General features: G+C 29.2%; 1 long non-coding RNA gene across 3 annotated transcripts; it reads right to left on the bottom strand.

The window, feature by feature from the left end:
* Positions 1-11,890: 11,890 nt before the first annotated feature.
* LOC131618488 (uncharacterized) lies at positions 11,891-13,103 on the bottom strand. 3 transcript variants are annotated; one of them, XR_009288865.1, is made up of 4 exons: positions 12,844-13,103; positions 12,603-12,691; positions 12,284-12,508; positions 11,891-12,110 (listed from the first exon to the last, which is right to left on the bottom strand). It is a non-coding gene; the product is annotated as an uncharacterized LOC131618488 (long non-coding RNA). The 3 variants fall into 3 exon arrangements; XR_009288866.1 differs by having other exon boundaries at positions 12,921-13,103; XR_009288864.1 differs by lacking the exon at positions 12,844-13,103 and having other exon boundaries at positions 12,603-12,816.
* Positions 13,104-13,394: the final 291 nt, after the last annotated feature.

The following is a 13,394-nucleotide window of genomic DNA, read 5'->3' as shown; positions in this document are numbered from 1 at the left end:
ATGCATCATCAAACATCATACAACACCAAATTCATGAGATTCATCAAAACAGATAATTATCAACAACCATCCCAAACCCAAACTCTACCATACGACTCAATTGACATGAAATAATATACCTATATCAGTCCTATTATCCATAACCTGATAATAGATGTTAATCGAAAGAGTCCCCCTTACCTTAGCCAAGAATCTGGACTTTTCCCCTTCTTCTCCATCAAACCCGTAAGCCCTTTTTCCTCAATTTTAACAAGAATCTCCAATCTTCAAACTCGTGTATCTCCCTCATTAAGAACTTCCCTGACACGAATTAATATATCAAATCGAAGGAAATTTCGTGTAGAATCCAAATCTTCTAGAATTACCTGATTTGGAGCTACGAGCAGAAAGTTATGACTCGTTTTGTGAGGCTGCACCATGAATACGAAAATGGTTTTTGTCCATGAGTTCTTCTTCTCTCCCTCTTAGGTTTTCCTCCTCTATTTCTCAATTTCTTCTTATTTCCTTGTTTTATGAAAATATAATATAATTTAGTAATGGGCTCAACAACTTAAGACCCACTCATTACTAAATACCACATTTGGCCCAAAGACCAATATTCCATATTTCCTCCAATTAGTTCAACGAAAATACTAAATAATTCTAAATAGTAATTTAATTTCCGATTAAATTAAAATTAGAAAATATGGGGTGTTACAGTCCACTCGTGTATCTACTAACTAATCTGATTGAGAAACCTATATCAGGTCGACTATTACACACATATCTCAAAGATCCCGCAATTTGTTTGAACAAAGTAGCGTTGACCTTGTCATCCTCTCCAAGTTTCTCCAGTTTCAAGTTTGATTTGACAGATGAGTATGCAGGATTTGACTCATCCATTATGAATCTCCTAGTATCTCTTTGACACACTTCCTTTAATGTAGAACCATACCTTGCTCGACATTTGAAATTCCATGTATAAGAAATAAGACAAGTTTCCCATATCCGACATTTAAAATTCCTTCATCACCAGCTCTTTAAACTTCAACAAGTTCTCCAAGTTGTTTCCATTTACCAACAAGTCATCGACATATAAGCAGATGATTGTGATGTCTTATGTCATAATCCGAACATATACACCATACTCATATTTGCATTTGACAAATCCAAATTCGATTAAGTGTGAGTCGATCTTCTTGTTCCATGCCCTAAATGCCTGCTTGAGGTTATAGAGTGCTTTGTGCAACTTTTATACTTTCCTTGTTTCCTCCTAAATCACAAACTCTTCATCTAAAGGACCATTCAACAATGTTGATTTCACATCTAAGTGAAATGTCAATCAGCCTTGCTTGCATGCCAAGGCTACCACTAGTTGAACATTCTCTAATATTGCTATTAGAGCATATACTTTAGAGTAGTCGACTCTTGCTCTCTGAAGAAATCCTCGAGCTACCAATCTCGCCTTATGTCTTGCTATCGACCCATCAACACTATGCTTCAACTTGAACATCCACTTCATTTTGATAGCTTTTGTATGTGCTGGCAATTAAGCTAACTCCCGTTTGTTGTTTCTTTCGATTGCTTGTAGATCTTTGACCATAACAGAGTTCCATTATTTATTTTATAAAGTATCTCTATAGTTGATTGGTTCAGCACCTGCAAGTGAAGAAAAATGAACTAAATCTTCATCTGGTGTTACTTCATCATCACCATTCACTTTGTTGTCACGAAGTTTAGCTAGACGAACTTTAAATCGTTGAGGTCTTTGGCTTGTTCTAGACATATCCTCTTCGACTTCGATAGTGTTGGGGATGTCAACAACTGCTTCAACTCTGACATAGACTACAATATCACCAATTTCTTCGACTTCGACTTCATTAGTTTCTTCGTCGGTGCCATAACTCATCAAAGACTTGTTAATTGCATCACCATAATTCCAATCTTAGGCAGAACTTTCATCAATTACAATATCTCAACTCATCATGAGCTTCTTATTAGTTGGATTGAACAACCTGTATGCTCTAGATTTTTTATATCCTACCAAAATCATAGGTTCACTTTTGTCATCGAGCTTCCTTTTTCTTGCATCAGGATCATGTTTGTAACAAATAGAGCCAAACATTTTTAAATGAATCACTGATGGTCGTTTTCCACTCCACACTTCTTCAAAAACCCTGTTCTTTAATTTCTTTGTAGGACAGCTGTTCAGAAGATAAACAACAGTGGCGACAACTTCTCCCCATAAGGAATTTGGCAAATTCTTCTGCTTCAACATGCATCTCGCCATATCCAAATATGGTCATGTTTCTTATTTCTACAATTCCATTATGTTAAGGCGTATAAAGAGAAGTTATCCCATGATCGACACCTTGTTCTACACAAAACTCCTCAAACATTTTGTATGTGTATTCACCACCTCCATATGTTTGTAGAATCTTAATCTTCTTCTCACTCTGGTTTTCGACAAGTATCTTGAATCTCTTAAAGATTTCAAATACTTCATCCTTTCGCTTGATCACATAGATCAAAATCTTTCGACTATACTCATCAACAAATGAGACGAAATACCTATTTCCACCAATGGCATTCTCCTCAAAAGGGCCACATACATCTGAATATACAACTTCGAGTATGCAGGAGGATCTCATTGGCATAGTCGAAACAAAAGACTTTCTAGATTGCTTCCCTACTAAGAAACCTTCAGAGTTTGTTGGGCATCATAAGACTTGGTATAGCTGTTAGCATATCTTGAGTGATCAATTGATTAAGTGACCTAAAATTCAAATGGCCAAACCTCAAATGCCACAGCCAACTATTCTTATGGTCGACAACAGTTTTTAGACATTGTACCTCATTCATAATGATCATGGTCTGAAATGTTTTATTCTTCTACAGAGGAGATTTCAAGACCAAATTATTTCTGAGTGTCGAACAGTTCCAATGCTCCATCTTTCATAACGATTGAGAACCCTTTTTCGACTAGTTGTCAAACACTTAGAAGATTATACTTTATTACATGTACATCTATCAAAACATGTTGCAACATATATCAAAACATTTGTCTTCAACGCAAGCTCAAATTCTGTTGTATCAGTATAATCAATATGTTACGACATCTTGTTCAACATCTGTTAAGAACCGTGTTTTAGCAAAATTGTTGCTAATCCTAAAACTATGGAACTAAAAATCCCCCCCTTTGGCAAATTTTGGCTAAAACAACCAAATCACATTTAATTTTGGAGATAGGAATAAAACCACAATAAAAACAACACAAGCTTCATGTGAACATGTAAACTTTGTAAATTTTTGTAATTATATAATTACATCATCATTAACATAGCTCAATAACTTGTATAGTGAAACAGTTTCTTTAACACAACTTAATAGCTGGTACAACCAAATAAAAACATATATCAGGGATTACATTCTGTTTCAGATATATCCAAGAATACTCCCCTTGTCTCACAGAACCAATTCTTGTCAAATAGAACTAGTTCTCCTTCTTGATATAAAGAAGAAACTTTTCCCAAAGCACAAGAAAACCAACCTGAACTGAGACTTGAACTATCCAAGTTCACCATATTAGAAGATTATGCAACATAAGTAGCAGACATAAATCAGAACACAGAAGAAAAGGTTCTTTATAAACCTCAACATTCAGGATGTTAGAACATTTGGTAGAATATTTTGCACTCAGCCACAAAAGCAAAGTAGCAGCAACACCAACAGTAGTAGCAGCAACAATAAGCACTAACTCCGCCTAAATTGTTGCATACAACAAGCAACTAAACTAAACTCTTCTAATTAACATGTCAAGATATGTGATATGCAACACTCTTTACTCCTATAAAATAAAAACAATATTAATCCTACTAATAACAAGAACACACTATACTCCCCCTTTTTAGCCAAATATTGACAAAAATATAGTGAGTGTACAAAGACACTAGCAAAAAAAAGTATTTTTTTATTTTGACAAAAAACAACAAAAGAAACTACCCAATTCTTTCACCCGAGTCCTTGTAATTGACTCAATCTTCATCAACATCTAAGTCAGAGTCTTGAACATGATTTTTCTTTAAGGTCTTCATCTTTGACACAGATTTTTCCCTGTTACTGATGCTCCAGATGTTCCAACATTGGACTCAATCTTCATTGGATCAGTATTCTTATCCTTATTGGCTTCCGATAGGATATCCTTTTTACCCTCATCATTTTTGTTTGATTTGATCATGTTGAAATGCAGCTTGAGAGGAGGAGCAACCAGTAAGGTATTTAAATGCAAAGAGAGTTACCTTGATTGTAACGATTCCTTGCTTGTAACGATAACTCAATCAATGAGAGATTGCTTGAAAGATGTTATATCATCCTTTGAAATAGTGCACCACTCATAAAAGAAAAGAGATATTATTTTGTTCTTCTTTTTCTCTTCCCAAACATTGACTGCTGAGAACAAATGTTCCAACATTTGAAATTACATTCTCTATGTCATTAGAACATGTTTCTCTGAATTTGTACGCATAACTAGGTGATGGAGGAAGAAATGTTATTGACAAGCCATCTAAACAATTATTACTAAGTTTCTTCATCCATACAAAATTCCTATATTACTCTTATAGCCTACAGCAAGCCCCTTGAGTAGGAGATGACCGGTAAATTGCTCTTTGATCAGCTAAGCACACTGATATCCTTGAATATTTGGATTTAAACCATTTTTCTACAGTACAATGTTAGGACATTCTATTGGACATTGTATTCCTTTAGCATCCAAAATAATTTAGAGTAATACTCTCTTAGCATAATACATAGCCCTTGTTGAAGATCGGGATTAGCTCATTGATGATCCAAGGGACAAAAATTATTTCTAAAAAGAAGCCTATTATCAAACTTGGCCAATAATTTTACTCCTAAATTCACCATAGCTAAATATTTCATCTTTGAAATAATAGGTGATGCAAACTCCAAATAATGAATTCTCTTGCATAAATGAGCTGAGCTCTGGAGAAAACATTGTTGACTTGGTAGTTATATAATTCAGTGCCTTCTAGCTCTTTAGAATCAGTCTCACTTTTGGAGCGCCAATCTATTTAGACGATGTTCCAACATATGTTTGGACATTAGGCCCTTTCTCCATTAATTGAACCATTGACTTTGGTACAACCATTCAGCTATCAACAGAGTACATCCTTCTGGTATCTTTGGAGAGGATGATGAAAATCTTTTTTTTTCTTGATATGGATCAACCAGGTGATTCTTTAGAAGAATCATCAATAGCCTTAAAAGAAAGTTTTCCATCTTGTATTGACCTCATTGGTCCCATGATAGGAAGTTCTAGAACTTTGTCAACAGTCTGATATTACCACTTTTGGTATGACATCTAGGTTTCATCTTGCTTTTGATCATTAAACATGTAGATGAGCAAATGGACTCTTGAGGAACGACACAAATAATAACGGTTTTTTACTTAGCTCCCTCATCAGTCTTCATCTTATTAGTGACCAGATAGTCTTCTTTAATGAAACTTGTCTCCATATTTTGGTCACACAGCTGGCTTACGAATATCACACTAGTCATTATTTCTTTAGCAAGAATAAAAACTTTATTAAGACTAGAAAATCTTGTTTCAACCAGTTTCTCAACATGTGTTTGGAACAACCAATGTCAAAAAAGATATACCAGTCCTTTTGCAAAACAAACTCTAAGGGAAATACATTCCTTGAGTTTTATCCTTTTTCTCGAACAACCTTTGTGATAGACATATATCTTGAGAATAAAGTTGCCTGACATGCTCATCTTTTCCCACATAAGTAACAATTCCATTTCAAGCCCCTGCCACTAGCTTGAGGATTTTGATGTCTGGTATGATGTTGAAACATGTTATTTGACATTATTGACTTAACTCTTCCTTTGAATGAAAGCATATTTTTGTTACTTAAGATCTTATTTGCTGGTTAAATCCTTGAAAATAAAACCATATCCCTTTTAGATTTTCAGTCATCTTCTAATCTTGAAGAATCTCTCAACATATTGGAACCAATTGTTCACCATTCTCACAAACTTGATCATGATCTCAAGTTTGGAGCTCAAAGAGGTTACCTCATCCTGCAGGTTAAAAATAGTATACAAACAATCTCTCTTAACAACATGTAGTTGAGAGATAATTACCTTTTGTTTTTATCACAGTTGGCGCACTTCTTCACTTGATCCATAAATCTTTGCATGAAACAACTACCTCATCATGAGTTATTTCTTCCTTTCAGGAGTTTACAAAAGAACCTCACTTTCTTGTCTAGACAGTCTAGACAAGTACAAAATCAGGATCACAGCCTTGAACAAATCTGGAGATAGAAGGCCCCTTCAGTTGACTTTTGAGAAAGGAGGCAGTTTGCCAAAGCAGGTTCAAAACCTTCACATATTTTAGATCCATCTTTACTTGATCATCAAGGATCTTACTAATGTTATGAAAGATGTTCTTGACATTTGGCCTTGATCTTCTATTTATCCAGAACCTGATAAAAATGCATAATAGAATTAAAAGTAACCTTTCATCAAAGATTCGGTAACAACCTCCTGCGAGTTGGAAACAAAAAGTCATGCTATTTTCTCCCAAATAACTTAGATGTGCCTTTATGAGTGGACTTGAGAATATCTGAAGTATCTTTGGTCACAACACTTGTGATGATTAGTATGAACATTGCTCATCAGATCCTATGATTACAGCTTCAGAGAAACAATCATGACAACCTTCAAGATTCTGCTGTCCAATAATTTCCAAAATACTATCATTCTAGTCTTTTCCAGAGACATACAGTACCAAAAAATTATTGTTAGAACAAGATTGAGAATCTATGTTCAGAATCTGGTTTTGATGATAACGAACATATATTTTGTGAAGTAACAATTTTATTACTAACTAGTAAAGGACCCGTGCATTCGCACGGGTTACGTAAAGTCGATATAAATATAAAATAAATATTATATAGTTATGGTTAAAAAATGTATATTAATTTATACGAATTAATAGAAAAAAATTCAATGTTTATTGTCATACAAATATTAATTTAATTTATCAAATTGTAAAAGTTGTTAGGATATAAATAGATGTAGTAATTGCTATTAAACCAAATATATGGTGGTAAAAAGTTTGGCCCGTCGGACATGCCTATAATTTTTATAATTGTTATAATTTTAATTTTACATTTTCTATTAACAAATAGTATAAAATAAAACATATTATACACCAAAAAATATTTTGCATTAATAATTTGATTAGATTTGATGAATTGAATAATATTATATTTGCTAAATTTGTGTCGTAATTTAGAAGTTATATGCTTTAGTAATTCAGAAGTCATAAAATATATGATCTCTAATATATGTTCGATTTAAATAATTATTATTATAAATTTTATATAGACCATATATTCAAAATTCTAATAAAAAATTTAGAAATAAAATAGCAAAAGTCTAATAAAAAATTCCCTCTTTCTTCAATAAAAACTTTTCAATTTTCTATATTGGAAAAGGTATACCAATGATACAAATGATGTGCATGGTAATAGAGGATTTTACGTTTTCTTAGACTAAAGGATAATATATAGAAGCATTGAAAAATGATGTTTTGTACAAACCCAATATTTCACGTGTGAAACAAAATATCGGGTAAACCAATAGTCCAAAATAACAATAAAATCTACAAATTAAATCACAATATTTTAACTGGGCATTAAATGATTAATATATTGATGGCTCACGTAAAGTTGATATAAATATAAAAAAATATTATATAGTTATGGTTAAGAAAAATGTATATTAATGTATACGAAATAATAGAAAAAAAAATTCAATGTTTATTGTCATACAAATATTAATATTTAATTTATCAAGTTGTAGTAGTTATCAGATATACATAGATTTGGTAATTGCTATTAAATCAAATATATGGTGGGAAAAAAGTTTGGCCCGTTGGACATGCCTAAAATTTTTATAATTGTTTCTAATTTTAATTTTACAATTTCTATTAACAAATAGTATAAAATAAAACATATTAACACCAAAAAAGTATTTTGCATTAATAATTTGATTAGATTTGATGAATTGAATAATATTATCTTTGTTAAATTTGTGTCGTAATTTAGAAGTTATATGCTATAGTAATTCAGAAGTCATTAAATATATGATCTCTAAATATATGTTAGATTTAAATAATAATTATTATAAATTATATATAAAACATATATTCAAAATTCTATTAAAAAATTTGGAAATAAAAGAGCAAAAATCTAATAAAAAATTCACTCTTTCTTGGATAAATTTTTTTCAGTTTTCTCTATTGAAAAAGATCTACCAATGATGCAAATGATGTTCACGATAAAAGAGGGATTTTATGTTTTCTTAGACTAAAAGATAATGATATAGAACCACTGATGTTTTGTACAAACTCAATATTTCACGCGTGAAACAAAATATTAGGTAAATCAATAGTCCAAAATAACAATAAAATCTGCAAATTAATACACAAAATTTTAAGTGGACATTAAATGATTAATTTATTGATGGCTATTTCCTTTCCGGAGATTTTTTTATATTGATGGCTATTATTTTTCTGCATATTTTTTAAAGGATTATATATAATGATTTAACTTAGAAATAAAATGTCATAAAGTGTGATGTGTGACATTCTGAATTTAAATTTAAATTCAATTAATAAGGAAACATTTAATAAAAAATAAAATGAATGGTGTTGAAAAACATAAAATGAACGGTGTCAAAAGGAAACATCCAATATCACTTCTCGGATATCATAGTTAAATCATATAATTGTTTACAATAGTATCCAATATCTATATATAATCAAATCATAAGTTATATATTGTGAAAATATATATTTAATAATTTAATCCTCTAACAAAATTACAAATTTCTTTTTTTTTTCTTTTTTTTATAAAAAAGTGTATTAAAATATATATATATATATATATATATATATTTTTTAATTTATAATTTAATATTATAATACAATTGCACATCTCTCTTTTTTTCTATTCATTCCTCTAACTCTCTATTTATTGTAAATTAAAATATTAATGCGATAAAAAATTAAATTGGTTATAAATCAATAAATTATAACTCTTTTAGTTACAATTAGATGTATTAAAATTAAATTGCTTATAAATCAATAAATTAAGTATTTTTTATTGATTATTAATATTAATTTAATACATGTAAATTTTTCCAAATTAAGATTTTTTTATAATATTTAATACGTAATAAATATCTAAAATAAATTTTATAAATATTCACCATTTTTTGTGGTGTATTTTGATTTTTCGTCTTTTTGCGGGTATTTTGTTTTTCCGTTTTTCTGCGGTGTTCATTTGTTTCAGGTTGAAAGATTAGTTTCGATCTAGTGCAGACTTAATCAATGACTTTGGTGCCGTCAACGCTACATATCCGGAAGCGTGAATATTTCGGACATCTCAATACAGTCAATACATTAATATTTGTAGGCATATGCAATTTGTCGTTTTATGTTATTAACATGGATGCTGTGGATTTGTTCGCAGATTCATCCTTTTTGTTTTTGGCGATTTTGAATTTGTATTGCAACGATGTACTCTATCGATTTGAATGAATGAATATCATTTATTTTCTGTCAAAAAAAAATATTATTAGGCTTAAATGGAGTTATGGTCCCTGGAAGTTAGTGAGTTTTTTATTTTCGTCCTTGCAAGTTTTTTTTGTTTGAGACCCTATATCTTACTTTTTGCTTGAGGTTTAGTCCCTAAAGCCAAAATTCATAGGAAAATCTGCTGGTTACCTGCGGATTTTCCTGTGAAATATCCTGCAGATTTTGATTTTAGGACTAAAACGAACGCGCAGATTTTGATTTTAGGGACTAAAACGAACGCGAAAGTGAAATATAGGGACTCAAACAAAAAAAAACTTACAGGACGAAAATCAAAAACTCGCTAACTTACAGGGACGAAAGTGCATTTAAGCCTTATTATTATTATTATTATTAATATTATTATTTTATACTTTTATAGGAAGTATTATTATTATTATTATTATTATTGTTGTTGTTTTTAAATTATTATCATTATTATTATAATATAAAGATAAGAATAACTATCCTGTTAGTTTTTAAATACAAATATTTAATATTATTATTATAATACTATCCTGTTATTTTTTAAATACAAATATTTAAAACTGATGTTAATAATTATTATTATCATTTATTACACAATTTAATACAAATATTTTTTTTAAATGGTGATAAAGATGTTGAGAGTGTCAAGAATCTTGTCAATATTAATTAGGATTGGGAGAATTAATTAGCCTAATCTTTCTTAATAATGACTACATATTATAACTAAATTATAATTAATTAGAGTTTAAGATAAATGAATGGGTTTAGTATGTGATTCTAAATTTTATATATTATTGTACCAAAATTTTTTTTTTTATATATTAAAGTAGATAAGTAGATTACAATTTTTACTCAAAAGAATATATTTTTTAATTAAAAATAAAAAACCATTAAAAATTGAAGTAATGTAGTTATTAAGTTTTCATTACTTCAAATGATTTACTTAATTATTATATTTTAATGTAGTTATTATATTTATTACTTAAAAAATATGTAAAGGAATATCTTAAAATTTATTAAACACAGATCAAAATTATTTATAATATTTAAATTTTAAATAATAATAATTATAAATTATATATCGACCATTATATTCAAAAGTCTAATAAAAAATTGGAAATAAAATAGTAAAAGTCTAATAAAAAATAATTTTTCAATTTTTTATATTAGAAATAGAAACAGAAGACAAAAGGTCTGCCAATGATGTACAATGGTAAAAGAAATGCAGAACTGCCATAAATGTAAACCTGAAAATGAAGAACTGCCATAAATGTAAACCTTACAACCTTTTGAGACTCTGAGAGGTTGATTTCATTTTTTTTTTTTTATATTTTCTATTAGAGAAGAGGTATTTGAAATTAAAAATAATTTAGTTGGTATAAATTTGAAGATTTGATATTAGAGAAGTGATATTAGATATTATTGTAAACAATTATATGATTTAACTATGATATAGTGATATTGGATGTTTCCTTTTAACATCATTCATTTTATGTTTTTCAACACCATTTATTTTATTTTTATTAAATGTTTTCTTATTAATTAAATTTAAATTTAAATTCAGAAGGTCACAAATCATACTTTATGGCATTTTATTATTAAGTTAAATCATTATATATTAATCCTTTAAAAAATCTCCAGAAAAGAAATAGTCATCAACATAAAAAATCTCCGAAAAAGAAATAGCTATCAATATATTAATCATTTAATGCCCACTTTTGTTTCACGCGTGAAATATTGGGTTTATGCGAAACATTCGATGCTTCTAATCCATATCTTTTCTGGAGATTTTTTAAAGGATTAATATATAATAATTTAACTTAATAATAAAATGCCATAAAGTATGATTTGTGACCTTCTGAATTTAAATTTAAATTCAATTAATAAGAAAACATTTAATAAAAATAAAATAAATGGTGTTGAAAAACATAAAATGAATGATGTTAAAAGGAAACATCCAATATCACTTTTGTGATATCATAGTTAAATCATATAATTGTTTACAATAATATCTAATATCACTTCTCTAATATCAAATCTTCAAATTTATACCAACTAAATTATTTTTAATTTCAAATACCTCTTCTCTAATAGAAAATATAAAAAAAAATGAAATCAAGCTCTCAGAGTCTCAAAAGGTTGTAAGGTTTACATTTATGGCAGTTCTTCATTTTCAGGTTTACATTTATGGTAGTTCTGCATTTGCAATATATAATTAATATAACAATATTATTATAAATATTTAGTCTTATAAACATTATTAATTAATAAATTAATTTAGCAAGAACAATGCACACCACTATGTAAAGTCCAACTCTTTCCTTAAAAAAAAAACCATAACTTTTTTAAACAATGTCTACAGAGGAAAAACATATGGGTAACAATCAATGTTGAAAAATATAAGTAATTTGGGAACTCAAAACTCTTAGATAAGACAATATCTTCCGTCTTCCCCTTGCTCCATCTCTTCGATCTATAAAATTGTTAACCAAAGTGAAAACTTTTTAAACTACATATAAGCAAACATAACTTAATTTGAAGCATTAAACCTTAAGAAAAGAAAACGAATGACAAATAAAAAACAAAGAATCTCAAGGAGGAGAAAAGAAAGATTGAAAATGAAAAAGTAAACAAAGTAAATCTTACCGAAAATAAATTGAACATTAAACCTGGGAAATTTTCCTAAAGTAATTCAAACTTGCTATAATATTGATGAAAGTTCTGGATTAAAATTCATGACAGCAACTTGGAAAAATAACTCTCCAATATCAAGACAGCAACACAAATCCATCAAGAAAACACGATCAACATTAATAAAAAACTGTAACAACATGTAACAGTACAATATATATTTTAACGGCGTGCATATACCTGAAAAATTGAAGAAAAAAATCAAAAAATGCAAGCATGTAAAGTTTAGAATTCAGATTTGAAAAATCCAAAAAATGCAAAGTTTAAATCTCACCCAATACCCTTTATTGAAGGACACCGGCCTTTTGAGTCATTTATTCTATGAATCGAAGTGCTTTTGCGTCTTTACCGAAATTGTTGAATCTACAACCATGTTCAAAGAAATGATAAAATTGGGGGTTAGATAAAGAACGATAACCTAAAGTTGAAAAATTGAAGAAAAAAAATTATCAATTGAATTTTGTAGTTTGATAACATAATTGATTGTTATTATTATCGAATAAAAAAGAAGATACCTTTTGATTTGCAACTTGATAATGATTTTAGAAATTAAAGAAAAACTATGAATGGAAGATGCAGGATTTTGACGAACCTTCAATGTGTGGAGAATGAAATCAAGGAATGAAGGATGCAGTATATGAATGGGTTATGGAAAGAGAAAAACTTAATTGAATTGAAGGATGGAGTTTTGAGGGAAAATTGAAGGGTTTTTCAGAAATCAAATAGAAGAAGCATGGAGGAGGTTTTGCTGTATTCCAAGCAGATTTGCATAATTCCAATACAAAGCGCTCACGTTAGTATTAATGATGGAAAAGAAAATGGACAATTGAAAGGTTACCCGATGATTAAGGAATATATTTTATTAATTAAAATAATAAAAGAGATGTAATTACCGTTATGTCCCCAATTATCACCCTCAAATTTGTGATTAGAGGGATAATGATAGGATTTCATATGTATTCTACTTTATTATATTAAAAGTAGATGGTTTCATTTAGTGTGCAGATGCTGTGTCATAAATCTTATACAGGATTCATCAAAAAAAGTGTACAACAACTATATCCAA

Source organism: Vicia villosa, linkage group LG7 (assembly GCF_029867415.1).
Source record: "Vicia villosa cultivar HV-30 ecotype Madison, WI linkage group LG7, Vvil1.0, whole genome shotgun sequence".
Lineage (NCBI taxonomy): Eukaryota > Viridiplantae > Streptophyta > Magnoliopsida > Fabales > Fabaceae > Vicia > Vicia villosa.
The sequence above is the reverse complement of the archived record's forward strand: the minus strand, read 5'-3'. Positions and strand labels throughout refer to the sequence as shown.